General features: G+C 43.5%; 1 protein-coding gene across 2 annotated transcripts in view; it reads right to left on the reverse strand.

Annotated features, from left to right (window-relative positions):
• Positions 1 to 9,384, reverse strand: part of LOC147102866 (inward rectifier potassium channel 16-like) — a 168,009-nt gene extending 158,625 nt beyond the window's left edge. For both annotated transcript variants that reach the window (XM_085963749.1, XM_085963748.1), the window contains exon 1: positions 9,177 to 9,384. The gene's annotated coding sequence lies outside the window, so the exon portion shown is untranslated. The remainder of the gene's footprint in view (positions 1 to 9,176) is intronic.
• Positions 9,385 to 16,996: the final 7,612 nt, after the last annotated feature.

Below are 16,996 nucleotides of genomic sequence, written 5' to 3' on the forward strand. Positions count from 1 at the left end.
TCTCTCCATTTCAGCTTTGCGCTGTGATATGGCCTGTGAGAGGGATGGAATGATGGGGATGTGGTGAGCAAAGGGGATCTGGGGTTTAAGTCATCCTGGTGTGAGGCTGGAGGTCTGTTTGGAGGAGGTGGCAGAGTTCTTTGGCCACATCCTTGGTGAAGTGGAGCTGTCTAGTACACTGCTCCTCGCTTTATTGAAGGCAAGAGAAGTGCTCTCAGAATACCCTCGGAGGGTAAGGCCTTATGGTGAGAGCCTTGATGTCCCTCCTTATCTCTCTGTGCATATGTTCCCATATTTCTCGTTGCCTACGCTCCCCCCACCATAGATCCTGAAGGTCGAGGTGGCATGCCAGTACAGCCCCCATTAACATTACCAAATGTAGCAATTTTAATCTTTGAAGAATAATGTAGCTACTTTTTGTTGCCAGAAGACTCCTGATACAAAAGAATCTTGAAATTACTGAATGAAACTGTTGCAGTGGGTGAGACTAACAAAAAACCACTGAAACTGCACTAACCTGATAGCTGCATTACTGATGATCCCTTTGAATAATGCCCCTGGAGCCGGCTTCCTGGTGCTGCACGCCAGCTCTCCTTGTCGGTGTTTACTCCAGGTGGTGAGTTACGTGGCGAGAATCAATTTTGCAAATCAGGTGGTCAGTGAGCGTTGCACACTCACTGACTTCACGATCTACCTGGCGTTGACATTCCCAGCGATACCTCTTACCAGCGGTGCTCTGGAGGGGGCCGGATTTGGCGTGTGGTGCTAGATTAACCTCGCCCCCCCCCCGATACTGGTCTAGCCCCCCCCATTAGTGCCATCTACTGGCACTAATGGGAGGCATTAAGGGGACAAATTTTTCCCCCTTATAGTTTAGCTGGAGCCAGTTGTAAGTATCCATTGAAATCTATCAGAATGTCCCCATTTTACCAGGACTAAGGACAGGTTCTCTGTCACAGATGTAATTTGGGAGTTCTATGCAACACGAATAACAGAGATAACAAGAATAACAGGAATAACAGAGATAACAAGAATAACAGGAATAACAGGGATGACAAGGATAATAAGGATGCCTTTTCCCTTCACCAGTCAGCATGTTAGTTCCAAGCTCTGCTGTAACAGAAATTGAGTGGAGCTCAGGGCTGAGATTTAGTGGTCATGTGGAATAACTTAGACTTCATTGTCAAGCTAATGGCATACTTTGAAACTCTGACAAATAATAGGCTCCTTATTAAAACCATAATGGTTATAAGTTCCAAATCTTGAATTTTATATCTTAAACATCTCTGCCAAATTTAACTGTTCCATACATGGCATTTTAAGTCAGTAGTCAAGTGAAACAGTTAATTTAACAGGACAGAAGCAACATTTCTTTTGGCAATAAAAGAATATATATTCAGAATCTGGAACTTCTGAACATTATGGATTTTAATAAGAGATCCATTTATTGTCAGGATTTGAAATGGGCTGCTAATGATGTAAAACCTTATTCCCAATGGTTTGTACTTTACTGTAATTTCCATAACATGTAATATCATGTTTAATTTTACAGCAATACAAAAATCTATATTCTCAAATGCCCAAGGACCTTGTTTTCTAAATCTGGCATATAACAGTCACAATGATAGCTTTTACAACAGTCAGCTGGCTGATGGCAAATTGCTTGCACCAGCAGGTTTGCAGCTGATTAAAACTTGCCTGAAGGAACAAATTATATATTAACATATTACTATGTGCTTTACTTCCAGAATTATGCAAATCAGAGGGCAATGTGACCTGCATTTGCTGTTGGTTAACCCGTGGTGGTTTATGTTTCTACAAATCCATCCCCAGAACTTTTTGGTGCTATTAACATTATGGAATGAATTATGTGGTAAAGTGCATCACATTAATGATGTCAATGTGAACATAAAAACAGGAGTAAGGAGATTGCAGGTTTGTGAAGGAGAGGGTAAAGAGGAAGCAAGACTTGGGTTCATTGAGTTCAAGAAAGGTTGGGAGACAAGAGACTGCTCAGGACCTCTAATGGGAGGCAAGGGAACAAGGACACTTACTGTTAAATCATGGAAAAATAAGGCTTGTAAATGGAGACTGTGCAGGGAAACAATACAGAGAGCAGACGGTCAGACATAGACCCAGCACAGACGGTCAGACACAGACCTAGCACAGATGGTCAGACACAGGCCCAGCACAGACAGTCAGACACAGGCCCAGCACAGACAGTCAGACACAGACCTGCACAGACGTTCAGACACAGGCCCAGCACAGACGGTCAGACACAGACCCAGCACAAACAGTCAGACACAGACCAAGCACAGATGGTCAGACACAGACCCAGCACAGATGGTCAGACACAGACCCAGCACAGATGGTCAGACACAGACCCAGCACAGACGGTCAGACACAGACCCAGCACAGAGAGGAGTCTGTGAGTACCTTGCACTTTGCACCAGAGTTGAGAATGAAGGGATAGAAGACATGCAATTAAAACGTAATGAAAAAATTGCAACAAGATAAAAAAGAAACACAAGTAATGGAATATATAACTATAATCGAAACACTATCTGGAGTTAGCCCTCTAAACAACTTGCCCCACACCACTGCAGTGTATGGAAAGTCAGTGACATTTTGTACGTGCAGCCAAGCAGGCCACAGATTTGCTTCCTGGTATTCTAACACAGTGGATCAAACTACTGTTCATTGAATGATCGTAAAATGTGTAAGCATTGTTCCCTATACTTTACAACTACATTTAGTATGTTAATAAAAACACCTCTCAGGAATACTCATTGTTTTAACTTAGTGCCAATTTTACTAAGTTATCTTAATAGGTCATGTGGCGAGGAGAGACTGTCTCATTACAAATATGTTCACTCTAAAACAAGCTTCACTAAATACTCATGTAAAACTAACTGTTTAGTGGTTAATATTTTACACAACCTACAGTCGCTGCTACTTTAACCTTTGCCCTTCTGGATGGTTCTATGTCACCAGTTCCATGTAAGTGAACCGCCTTTTTGCCACATGATTGGATTTGCTTATTAATATTGCAGCAAGTCCTAACCCCGACTACCACTGCCTCGGAGCCATGACCATTTGCTTGATGTTTTATTTGAAATTGATATTCACTTCAGAAAATGGGCCGCAGCTTCCCAACTCCTTATTGTCAAGTCTTTCACAAGGAAATAGTGAACCAGCCCCAAACATGTGATGAACACTCAGCATTTATATCCGTGCCTGTGCGATGCGCATTTCCTTACTTTCCATTTTGTAATTGGTCGGTTGTCAGGGGAACGGTCCGTTACATGGATTAGAAATGGCTAGGAACAGGGTTTGGGTACAGCAGATCAAAAGGCTCCACTTGATTAGAAAGAACGTTCTTTCAGGATACTGTTCAGTGATAGTTTTCAACACTTCCTCCTCCCGCAATCAGAGTATAAGCAGCAAACACACTCAAAGAACTCATCATTCATTTTTGACTACAAATTTAAGACAGCGCCATTTGGCACAGAAATTCTCCTCATATCATTTCAACTACAAACTCTCATTTGTCTTTGGATTTCCAAAATATCTATAAATATCATGCTTTTTATTGACGATTAAGTCACATTGTAAATGAAGAAGCCAATTGGATTACTCTGTGTCAAAGGCCTGTTTCCTCCCACTAAACAATAAACAAAACAGGAAAAAGCAGCAAACTCGCCAACAGTCACTTAGGCCACGCAATATTGTGCCTGTACGAACTGCATCCATTTTGACTGATTTTTCATTGCAACTTATTGCGGCTGCAACTAAGGATCGAACTTGTCTTTGCATAGTGCCTTACCCCGTTCACACAGTGCTTCACAGCACTTTGCAATCAAGGATATTCCCTGAAGTGAATTAGGGGCCATGTTTTCCTTTATTTGTCAGAAAATGGGATAATGACCATTTTTTTTGGTAGATCTTGATGACTGCCAATCAAAATTGGTGGGCGAGGGTAACTTAGCTGTGGCCAACTTGATTTTACCAGTAAAAGCTAGAGAAAACGATGCGCCAGTAGTAATCCTCCTTTCACACTTCCTAAGCTAACAAGCCACCCACTTGGTATAAATAATGAGCACTCTGTTAATGGGCTGTCGAACACATATGAAATTAAAATTACGTCTGAGTTAGCAAAGATGCCATTGAAAAAAACACAGGCCTAGAAATTGGGTGACACCACGCCCATTTTCAGGCATAAGATGGGCTCCCCGGTGTCCAATATGGTGGGCGCGCGCGCTATCAGCTGCAGAAGTGCCATATTGGTAAAGGCAGAAAAAGTAGCATCCAGGGCCCGCGTTCTGGATACATATGCAAATAGGGGGCCTATCGCCTGTTTGAGGCTTATTTTTACAGGCTAAACCAGCACATAGTGCAAGGACCAGAAGGTGGTGGAACCATTCAGGCAAAATAATTCACTTCATTGGAACCGAGAATGCTGAAGTTAACAGGGAGAGAGATTCTCTTAGGCATTAGGCCTGATAAGGTTGGCCAGGTGTACACACCGACAAATATTTGCCACAGTAATCGTTGGCTATGATTTTCACCAGATGCTATATCTGTGTGTCCATATTTAATAGTCCCTGTAGTTTCCACAAGCAGATCATGTCTACTCTGATCTGAAACCTATGGCTGTATGCACGGCGTGTCTGAGATGGGGTACCCAGGATCAGTGTTCCCTCTAAATTGCCTTTGTTGTGCGCGGCCTGTTTATTTCAATGCGCGGTCACTTTAAATTTCTGCGCGTGTGCGGCAATACTCCCCCAGTTTTTCGGGGGGGGGGTTGCGCGGCCCCTTTAAGGGGCTGAGGGGCCCATTCACAGTTTCGCGCAGGCACAAAATTTAACACTGGAAAAGCCACGCAGCTTAGAGGGAAAGTTGATGGGCGGTACTTCCAATGGAAAAGCTCGCGAGCGGTCTGTGCGGTACCTTGCAGTGGCCACGCACGTGCACAGGTTCGAGGGAACATTGACTCGGATTAACAGGTATCCTTTTATTGTGCTATCAGCTACTGGAATGTTCATCACATTCTCCTTGCTCCTTTCAAAAGATGGAAACACCACACCGTCAAGCCAAAGCATACAGGCTAAAAGTAATAGATTAATTTACAAGTGGACCGATGCACAGAACCAGTAAGAAATAGCTGAAAGTCACAAACTCAAACAGCGAGGATAAAATCAATGCACAAGAGGCTGAAATGTCCTTTTGTGAACATATTTCCTAAACAACTTAATAAGCGATTGGATTTTTGGATGAAATCGTCTTTCATTGATGTTGATGGTGCAGAGTCATGTGTGGATGCTGCAAATTTCCAATCCACAGAGTTCAGACTTTAAGATCTAAAGCTGAACAATCAAGGCTGTATTTTAATGCCATGCAAAACCATTTAAGTTATAACCTTGCCTCTGAGGACAAAAGGCAATCAGAAAATACAGCAGAACCCACACCTCGTGGGGAATGCTGTTAACTTTGGGGTATAATTGCCTTCCAGCTGGCATCTCATTTTAATGGTTAACCGATTGAATATATCTATTTCCCTGCCTGCTAACCTTCATAGCAAGCAGCTGGTTCTTGCAATTTGGCCGGAACAATTGGTACAAATAAACAGAGACGTTAAACCGAGCCCCGTCTGCTCTCTCAGGTGGATGTAAAAGATCCCATGGCACTATTCCGAAGAAGAGCAGGGGAGTTCTTCCTGGTTGTCCTGGCCAATATTTCTCCCTCAACCAACATCACTCAAAACATATTATTTGGTCATTATCACATTGCTGTTTGTGGGAGCTTGCTATGCATAAATTGGCTGCCACGTTTCCTACATTACAACAGTGACTACACTCCAAATGTTTCTATGGGATATGGGGAGAAGGCAGGGACAGTTTGGATGATCAACCATGATCTCATTGAATGGCGGAGCAGGCTCGAGGGGCCGAATGGCCTACTCCTGCTCCTATCTTCTATGTTTCTATGTTTCTATGTACTTCATTGGCAGTAAAGCGCTTTGGGATCCCCTGAGGTCGTGAAAGGAGTTATATAAATGCAAGATCTTTCTTTCTTCTTTCTTTCTAAATTAATAAGTGTCCCACACTGGATGTTTCTGGAGTGAGAGAAAAGTCATTACTTTCAGTACAAATTTGACCTTTTGTTCACTTGTGCAGAAACAAAGAGCTAGTTTATAATCAACCAATCGATAATAAATATGAAACTATGCAGATTCACTTGGCCCTAGTTTCATGATCAGCTGTGTCTGGTCAATTCAGCAAACACCAAATGAGGCAACCATTACATTTCATTTTTAAATTTAGCTTAATTGAATTATACGTAAAGCTGAGAAGCGTTCAGTACAGCAGTATTCATTGCTCTGCGCAGACTGCAATCAGTGCGAGACACAGAACCTCCCAGGCATTGCAATACAATCTATGCTTCACCAGCAGAGCCCTAAGATCATTAATAAAGTTGCCTAGATAAGGTTGCCAGTCAGTGTTTTGTAAGGCAGTGTACAGCACATTTGTGACGTATTAAACTTTGAGCAGATTTGCGAAAATCACCGCGATCTTTCGGGATGTGGAATCTGGATGTGGAAAAGGTGTTGAGAACATCCCGAGCAAGACATCTGTTTAGGTCTGGTAGACAGTCTGCACAACCGTTGCTAGATAAACATCTGTCAGCTTTGTATTTGCGCAGCAAAATTTATCGGCAAAAACTATTGGAAATTTGCCACAAAAAGTAGCAGATTACGAATGGGAGCAACAGGAAATGGAGTTGCGGAGGAGTGCGAGGTTTCATTTTACTTGTACCTATATGGGATATTTACTGTTAGCGCCTTCTACAGGTCACATATCATGTCATGCAACCCAAAAACTTTCCCCAATATAAATGAATTATGCGATGGAGGTGATGATGGCAGCCAGACCAACTCTGTTGTCATTTTTACCTTCAACATCATTTTGGGCGATTTCAACAGTCCATTTTGCACATGCCTTTTATGAAGAATATGCTCTTGATATTATCCCAAATTTTATGCTATGTATAAATCATAGAACAGACCCATTAGCAGAGGTGAGAAGCACAGAGGAAATCAGAGGTTTCAGAACATAGGAACAGGAGGAGTCCATTCTGCCCCTCGGGCCTACTCCACCATTCAATTAGATCATGGCTGATCTGCACCTCAACTCCATTTGCCCGTCTTTACTTCATATCCCTCGATACCCTGACCTAACAAAACTCTTATTGAAAGCTGCAATTGTCCCAGCCTCGACAGTATATCAAGGGAGAGAGTTCGAAATCTTTACCATCCTTTGCGTGTGAAAAAGTGCTTCCTGATTTTGCTCCTGATAGGCCTTGATCTAATTTTAAGGTTATGTTGCTTCTTCTTGACCCTCACCCCACCTGAGGTAATCCATCCCAAAGTATTTCTAAAACAGAAATTTATGCTACAAAATTGATGTCAGGTTTTCTCCCATGAAGGTGACTCACCTTGCTGCAAACGAATAAAAACTCTTTTTAATAGTCAGACCTACAGAAGCTAAGCTAAGTGACATCACTGGTCAAGAACAGTTCTGGTAACTTTCTGTATAACATCAAATACTTAAAGCCATACTGACATCAGTTGCGGTTTGACCCAACAGTAACAGTTTCAGTGACAGGCTATCTAGTTTCTAGTAAAACCGATCCATGAAAATACTGTACCTTGTTCACTGTTTTCTTATTCATTTTTAAATGATCCAAGGACTTCATTTTATGTATAATTTCTTAAATTGTTGCTTTCCCCTTGGCCCTTGGATCGGCCACGTTTTAAATCTAAAGTTAAAGTATATATCCCTCTTCAGAAATTAGTTCTGAAGTCACTTTGGTATTATCTAATTAAAAGTGAGCATGTAATGATAGCCTTAGTTAGATATGCCCGTACCAAAAAAAGATCTAGTTGACAGACAACAGGCAATACATATACATAAACAGACAATTTGCAAAATGTTTACATGGTTCAATTTAGATACTATTTACCCTTGTAGTATCAGTAAACTGTGTCTAGATTATTTTTGGTGTTAAATTTATGTCAGCTGTGACTCAGTGGGTAGCACCCTCGCCTCTGAGTCAGAAGGTTGTGGGTTCAAGTCCCACTCCAGGGAATTAAGCACAAAAATCTAGACTGACACTCCACTGCAGTACTGAGAGAGGGCTGCACAGTTCAAGGCTGTCTTTCAGATGAGCCGTTAAACCGAGGCCCCGTCTGCTCTCTTAGATCCCACGGCACTATTTTGAAGAAGGGCAGGGGAGTTATCCCCGGTGTCCTGGCAAATATTTATCCCTCAATCATCATCACTAAAACAGATTATCTGGTCATTATCACATTGCTGTTTGTGGGAGCTTGCTGAGCGCAAATTGGCTGCCGCGTTTCCTACATTACAACAGTGACTACACTTCAAAAAGTACTTAATTGGCTGTAAAAGCACTTTGGGACATCTGGTGGTCATGAAAGGCGCTATATAAATGCAAGTCTTTCTTTTTTTTCTTTATAATTACGAATTCAGTGACCGCTCACTCACTGTAATTTTTAGGTACAAGTTGATGACTCTTCAATCAATATAATTGAAGTACATTTCAGACTCTAATGTTTATATTTTTCACTGTACGGAAGGAGACAATTTGTCCATATACCCTTATACCTACGGCCCTGAATTACCCGTTACCTCAAACATACTTGCAGGATTTGACTTGAGAATCAGATTTACCGCATGCCTGTAATTATGCAGTACAAGATGTGAAAAGGAGTTGAATTTCATACAATCTATGAGCATAGAAAGAAAACTCAGAGCCTGTGCTAAGCATTGTGAAATAGAACTGATGATCATAATGGAAAAATATCTTTAGTTGAGATAACTCCAGTCCTATAAACCTCCTCAAATATCCAATTACCAGTCACTAAAGCCAGTACATAGCACCGCATTATTGGAAGTTAAAATAAAACTGATACCTGGATCCCATTTGTACATTTGGTAAAGGGTTTCAAAATCAGTTTTACATACAGTATTTAATTTTATTTCTTGTCACATAAATTTCAGTTACAATTTAGCCCTGCTTTACAACATTTAACCCTTCTTAACCACCTAACTTTTAACAGTGTTGGACAATAAAGCAAGAGTCAACTGTGTCCTTACCTTTCAACACAACTTCCTCTCTAAATTCCAGATTAACTGTGGGGAGTCGGTGAAATAGTGTTGCTTAAAAAAAGTGCCTTGGTGCAACAGTACACCTGGTGAGTTGTTGGCAGACTTGTCAGTGGGCTGTAAGGATTCGAAGCCTTTATTGGCCCATTGTGAGTAAAGATTGTGAAGCAGCATTTAGGTTAAACATTGACACCTCCCCAAGGAGGCTGTCTGTCAAATCCTGGCTTGAGGCTCCGGTTTATAAATTATTGTGAGCTTGCATTACATAAATAGGTGCTGCTAGGCTGTTTGTTTCAAGGTTTTTCTTTAAGGAATGGTCGATGAAAGCGTGTAACTCTTGTTTCAGTGTAGACTTTCAGGTACTTGTAATGTTTAGTCTTTGTACCAGTGCCACTTATCAGGACATACAAGTTGCATAAATATTTGCTGATAATAATCTGATGCAGTCAATTGAAGATAAGCATCTAGTCAAGACACTGTTTTTGAGAACAAAGATTTAAACTTGACGTATTTAAACATTCACCAGCTTGTCCAGAAAGGCTGTTGGCAAAGGCGACAGCAATCCAATTCATGTTTAGAGGAGTTGGATGATTATAGGTATTATTATACTGTCAATGACATGCAACTTGAATCCCATCAAAAGCTATTGTGCATTCCTTTTGGAACTGTACAAAGCTGTTGACTTTATCACTGATAACAGATTGCAGGTTTTCCAGTCAAGCCCTGGGAAAATCCAGTCTGTTTTTTTCCAATGAAAGGTTGATTCTAAAAGGAAAGTAATCCTATTACATAGAACACAACAGCAACCAAACTGCCCTGAAAGTGGTAGATGTTCTTATCATTAATGATGGGAACATTTTTAGGTTTCTAGCGGCAAAAAAATGGTTAAACTACAGAGTAACAATCATAAACAGCAATGGCAACTTGCATCTATAATCATCATCAGTTACAGATTTGTTTTTCGAGGGCACAGCATTGTCAGTTGCTTGGCTTCTTGTCATACAGAAGAACCTAGGAACGTGGGAATAGGAGTAGGCCTTTCAACCATTCAATTAGATCATGGCTGATCTGTATCTTAACTCCATCTACCCACGAATACTCTTGCCTAACAAAAATCTATAAATCTCCGTTTTGAAATTTTCAATTGACCCAATCTCAACAGTTTTTTGAGTGGGAGAGTTCCAGATTTCCATTACCCTTTGTGTGAAGAAGTGCTTCCTGACATCACCCCTGATGGCCTAACTCTAATTTTAAGGTTATGCCCCCTTGTTCTGGACTCCCCCACCAGAAGAAATAATCTCTCTCTATCTACACGACGGATATAATAATCAGAGGCAACTGTTGTGTTTAGATTGCAGAATCTCTTCTAGCTGATGCAGTTCTGTAATACCCCAGGTTCCTGGTGCTGTGGAATCACCACATTTTCACCGCACGGCAGATACCACACCACTGGTAGCAACGACAGCTGTGTCAGCTGTGGCTCAGTTGGTAGCACTCTCGCCTCTGGGGTTCAAGCCCCACTCCAGGGACCTGAGCACAAGAATCTAGGCTGACAATTCCAGTGCAGTACTGACAGAGTGCTGCATTGTTGGATGTACCATCTTTCAGATGAGATATTAAACCTGTCTGATCTCTCAGATGGGCATAAATGATTCCATGGCAATATTTCAAAGAAGAGCAGGGGTGCTCTCCCCGGTGTCCTGGGCCAATGCTTATCCCCCGACCAACATCACAAAAACAGATTATCTGGTCATTATCACATTGTTGTTTGTGGGACCTTGCAGTGTGCAATTGTCTGCCATGTTTTACAGGGTCTTGAGGGAAGTGGCGGTAGGGATTGTGGATGCACTGGTAATCATTTTCCAAAACTCCCTGGACTCAGCAAAGGTCCCGGCAGATTGGAAAACTGCTAATGTAACACCCTTATTGAAAAAGGGTAGTAGACAGAAGGCTGGAAACGACAGACCAGTTAGCCTAACATCTGTGATTGGTAAAATTTTAGAGTCCATTATTAAGGAAACAGTAACGGGACATTTGGATAAACATAATTTAATAGGACAAAGTCAGCATGGGTTTTACGAAGGGGAAGTCATGTTTGACAAATTTGCTTGAGTTCTTTGAGGACGTAACATACAGGGTGGATAAAGGGGAACCAGTGGACGTAGTGTATTTAGACTTCCAAAAGGCATTTGACACGTATTATGTCCATGTATAATTGAGACACGGACTGCAGGAGTTGATTATAACAAGTCTTTACTGAATGGAGACAACCTGGAAACTGAAACTACAGAAGCCTGCTAGGGCCTTTAATACAGGGGCGGTCACTGCCGGTACTGCAGTCTGAGACCAGTTATTCCCTTAAAGGTACATAGACAACAATTCCTCCCCTTTTAGATAAACAGTACATAACATTCATTTAACAACTAAATAATAACTAATTACAATTACGGTTGCTAGATACATTGGTTGAAGTTAAGCAATTATAAGTTCAGTCTTTGAGGAGGCTTCCTGATTCTGTCTGGATAACGCCTCTTTGGGATATCAGGTTCTTCTGGCAAGGTTGAGTCGGGATCAATGTCGTTGTTTGGTTTGTCTGCTTCCAATATCACCGATTCTGCGGTAGATGCAATTGGTACTTCGGTTTCATCGCCAGGTGTATCAGATCGTGGTGTGGAGTTGACGTTTTCCAGTGACCTTAGAATCTGGTCAGCATGGCGTCTTACAATGCTCTCTCCAACGTCCACGGTATACATTAGAGGTCCTTGCCGTGTACAGATCGTTCCTGGCTGCCATTTCTCTGTGCAGTAGTCCCGGGCCAAAACTGGTTGACCTATCTTAAAACTCCTGGTTGGCCTTTAATTCATATTCTGAAACTGCCTGTTCTCCACATCTCTTCTGACGTTTGGCTTAACCAAATCCAAGCGGCATCGTAGTCTTCGATTGAAGAACATCATGGCTGGAGTTTGGTTGGTACCCGCATGTGTCGCATTCCGGTAGGCAAACAAGAAGTTATCCACCTTGTGTTGTAGGGGTATATCTTCATTACACATTGCCTTGATAGCCTTCTTGAATGTTTGAACAAACCTCTCGGCCAATCCATTAGTGGCTGGATGATATGGGGCGGATGTGTAATGCTTAACACCATTGTTCTTTAAGAACCTCCGGAACTCTTCAGACACAAACTGTGGTCCATTGTCAGAGCAAATCTGTTCAGGCAGCCCATTCCTGGTGAATATGGTTCGTAAGACTGTGATAGATTTTTCTGTGGTGGTTGAGGACATTTTTATTACCTCTGGCCACTTTGAATGTGCATCCACCGCAATTAAAAACATCGAGTCCATAAAGGGACCAGCAAAATCAATGTGCACCCTTTGCCATGGAGATGAGGGCCACTCCCATGGATGTAGAGGGGCTTGTGGTGGGGCGTTTTGGACCTTCTGGCATCCTGTACAGCTCTTGGTCATCTCTTCGATTTCTCTATCGATTCCCGGCCACCACACAAACGCTCTGGCTAAGTTCTTCATTTTTACCCCTCCCAGATGACCTTCATGAAGCTCATTGAGCACTCTATCCTTCAATTTGGGTGGAATTACTACTCTGGATCCACACATCAAGGTTCCTCTGCACACTGACAGCTGTTCTCTTCTCGGCGAGAATGCTGGCAGCAGTGATTCGCCATGTGCTGGCCATCCCTTCATCGTTAAATCATAGACCCAGGAGAGTGTCGGGTCATTTCGTGTTTCCTTTTCTATGTTTGCATTCGTCGCCGGGAGACATTCGACTATAGTCGAGTGGAATAACTCCACTGGATCCACTGCCAGTTCTTCTTCCACCGTTGGCAACGGTAGGCGCGACAATCCATCAGCATTCCCATGCTGTTTAGTTCCTTTGTACTCGATGTCATATTGGTGTGCCCCTAGGAAAAGGGACCACCTCTGTAGCCGTTGTGCCGTCATTATTGGTACGCCCTTCTGAGGGTTGAAAATGGAGACGAGAGGTTGATGATCAGTTAGTAGAGTAAATTTCTGACCGTGCAGGTAGTAATTGAACGTCTTCACCCCCCCACACCAGGCTGAGGGCCTCTCTGTCAATCTGGGCGTAGTTACGCTCGGCTGAAGTTAACGAGCGTGACGCAAAAGCTATCGGCCTCTCTGAACCATCAAGGAATTTATGTGACAGTACCGCCCCAATGCCGTAGGGAGACGCATCACACGCCAGTCTTATCGGTAGTGATGGGTTGTAGTGAGCCAATACTTCTCTTGAAGTGATTAGGTCCTTACTCTTCTGAAAGGCCCGCTTACATTCATCGCTCCATTTCCATGCTACTCCTGTTCGTAGTAGGGCGTTCAGTGGATGCAGAATTTTGGACAAATTCGGCAAAAACTTAAGGTAGTAATTCACCAATCCGAGGAATGACCTCAGTTGCGACACATTTTCAGGCGCTGGAGCCTTAACTACCGCTTCAATTTTGTCAGGGGACTTATGCAACCCCTCTTCATCAATCACGTGGCCACAATACGATATCTGTTTCTTAAAAAACTCGCACTTGGGGCGATTGGCTCGTAGCCCATGTTCACGTAGTCTAGTGAGCACCTGCTCTAGGTTGGCAAGGTGTTCACTGTCATCTTCACCTGTCACTAGGATGTCGTCCAAGTAACACTGAGTCCCCGGAATCCCTTGCAGGACTTGTTCCATCGCTCTTTGCCATATCGCCAGAGCTGATGCTACTCCGAATACCAGCCGATTATACTGGTAAAGACCTTTGTGAGTGTTTATCGTGAGATACTTCCTAGAGGATTCTTCAACCTCCATCTGCAAATATGCTTGTGCTAGGTCAATTTTTGTAAAACGCTTCCCTCCAGATAGTGAGGCGAAGATATCTTCTATCCTTGGAAGAGGATATTGTACTGTGTGAAGGACTGGGTTCACCGTCACCTTGAAGTCCCCACAGATGCGAACCTTCCTTGGCTCCTCAGACTTATTGTTTAACGTTTTCTTCATGACAGGAATGATGGGTGTCACCCACTCGCTCCAGTCTACCTTAGATAACACGCCTGCATTCTCCAGATTCTCCAGCTCTGCCTCAATGGCTGGGCGAATTGCATATGGTACCAGTCTTGCTTTGAAAAACTTGGGAATTGCATTCTCCTCTATTTTTATCGAGGTGGTTATGCCTTTAAGAGTGCCCAGTTCTTGTTGAAATACCTCTTTGGCGTCAGCTAAGATTGTTGACAATCGTCCAGGAGTGACGTCGTCATCCTTTTTACCAGCCACCGTCAGTGCCTGAATGGAGTGCCAGTCTAAACTTATCTTTCTGATCCATTCACGTCCCAATAACGGTGGTCCACCATCTTGCAGAATGTAGACATACAATGTCCGTATTTTCTTGCCATTGTATTCGACAGGCACCCTTATTTTTCCTCTGGGGTATACTTTTTGCCCCGTATATGTCCTCAAGACAATGGATGTCTCTCTCAAGGGTATGTGTGAGAATAGCCGCTCGTAGTCTCGTCGATTCATGACGGTTAGAGCTGATCCTGTATCCAATTCCATTTTGACTTGGGACCCTGCTATCGTGAGGGTGACCCAAATGGTTCGGTGATCCTCTTTCGCGATTACGTTGTGAAGTTTGAGACAGCTTAGTCTCTTGTTCCCGGATTCACTGTCGCTCATCTGGTCTTTGGAACTACTGTCCGTCATCTTTTGTACTTTCCTTTACGGTTCCTTAGTAGCCTTTTTGTTGTCGTTGGTCTTCTTCCCAGACCTGCAAACTCGTGCAATGTGTCCCATCTTTCCGCATTGCCTGCATATTTTGTCCTTGGACCAGCAGTCCTTCTGGTCATGGTTTGTTCTGCCGCAGCGATAACATTTTGCAAATCCCCATGTCATTTCGTGGGTGCCGTATTCCTATGGCTTTTGTTGTATTTCCGCAGCTCCCCTTGCTGCTGCTTCGTATGATACTGCCACGCTGAAAGCCTTATCTAGTGTCAGCTCTTTCTCTGAGAGTAACCTCTCCTGGGTTCCTTCACTCAGGATGTGCGGGTTAGGTTGATTGGCTATGATAAATTGACCCTTAGTGTTAGGGGGATTAAATACGTGGGGTTACGGGGATAGGGTGGGATATGTGTTGGTGTAGGGGTTACGGGGATCGGGTGGGATATGTGTCGGTGCAGGCTCGATGGGCCGAAATGGCCTCTATCTGCACTGTGAGGTTTCTGTGATTCTGTGATTCTGTGAGTCCACAGACAAATTTGTCCCGTAAGGTATCTGCCAGTCCTGCTCCGAACTGGCAGTGCTTTGATAGCTTGCGTAGTTCCGTAAGGTAATCAGCATTGCTCTCATTTTTATGCTGATTTCTCCTGTGGAATTTAAATCTTTCTGCTATCAGCAGCAGTGTAGGATTTAGGTGTTCCTGTAGGATAGCAACAATTTCATTAAAACTCTTCGCCTTCGGTTTGGCTGGAGTAATCAAGTCCCACAATAGGCTGTACGTTCTTGCGCCCATTAAATTTAGCAATACCGATGCCTTTTTCTCATCGTCTATTTAGTTTGCCTCGCAATATACCTCGACTCTTTCCACATACGTGGTCCAGTCTTCTATTGCATTATCGAAGGTAGTGATATCGCCAGTCTTTGGCATCTTGAAAATCTAAGATGGCGCCTCCCGCGCTTTGCCTTCGTCATCGACGGATCTAAATGGCGCCTCCCGCGCTTTTCCTTCTTCCCCGCCGAGTTAAGATGGCGCCTCCCGCGCTTTCCCGCCGCTGCCAACGCTGTTGCTGGTGATTATATTTATTTTACTATCCTGTAATGGCGACGCCCTATGGTCTTCGCGCCTCCCCGATCGCTGCTGCCAACGCCACTCTCCGCGGTATTTTTATTTTTCTATCGCGCTTCAATATTTGCTCAGTTAATTGAAGAACCGTTCCCGTCGTGGAGCGGACCCTCTGGGACACTTCCCTCCCTCTTCTTAGGTCCGAACGCTGCCCGGCTTCGAAGCACCGGCCGCGCCCTGTGTGCTCCACCCTCTCTCTCTCTCTTTGCTTCCTGACTCGCTGCCCAGCCCCGTTGCAGGGCCACCCGATCGAGCTCTAGCCCGCCGCAGCCCAGGAAGGATCAGTGCACTACCTGCCACCAGCCCGATTAGCTGGGAAACCACAGACTGGAGAACCAAGCCTGGCTCTCGACAGTCTCTCCTGCACTTTTCAATTCGATGATTTGGAGGGCGGTTGCCCACGGTCGACGCCCATTTCTCGAGTTTCTTTGGATTATTTTTTTTTCTTTCTTCTGGCTTTGACCTTCAATAACGTCGTCTGAGGTGCTGCCGAGTTGCAGGTAAGTTCGTTTCTTACTCGTCGCCAGTATTATGTCCGTGTATAATTGAGACACGGACTGCAGGAGTTGATTATAACAAGTCTTTACTGAATGGAGACAACCTGGAAACTGAAACTACAGAAGCCTGCTAGGGCCTTTTATACAGGGGTGGTCACTGCTGGTACTGCAGCCTGAGACCAGTTATTCCCTTAAAGGTACATACACAACAACAAGGTGCCACACAAAAGATTATTGCTCAAGATAAAAAATCACGGGATTGGGGGTAATATTCTGGCATGGGTGGAAGGTTGGCTATCTAACAGAAAGCAGAGAGTTGGGATAAATGGTTCATTCTCAGACTGGCAATCAGTAACTAGTGGTGTTCCGCAGGGGTCAGTGCTGGGACACCAACTCTTTACAATCTATATTAACGATTTGGAGGAAGGGACCGAGTGTAACATATCAAAGTTTGCAGATGATACAAAGATGGGATGGAA

The sequence above is a fragment of the Somniosus microcephalus genome, chromosome 21, assembly GCF_052327205.1.
Source record: "Somniosus microcephalus isolate GS21.2 chromosome 21, FLI_Smic_1.0, whole genome shotgun sequence".
NCBI lineage: Eukaryota > Metazoa > Chordata > Chondrichthyes > Squaliformes > Somniosidae > Somniosus > Somniosus microcephalus.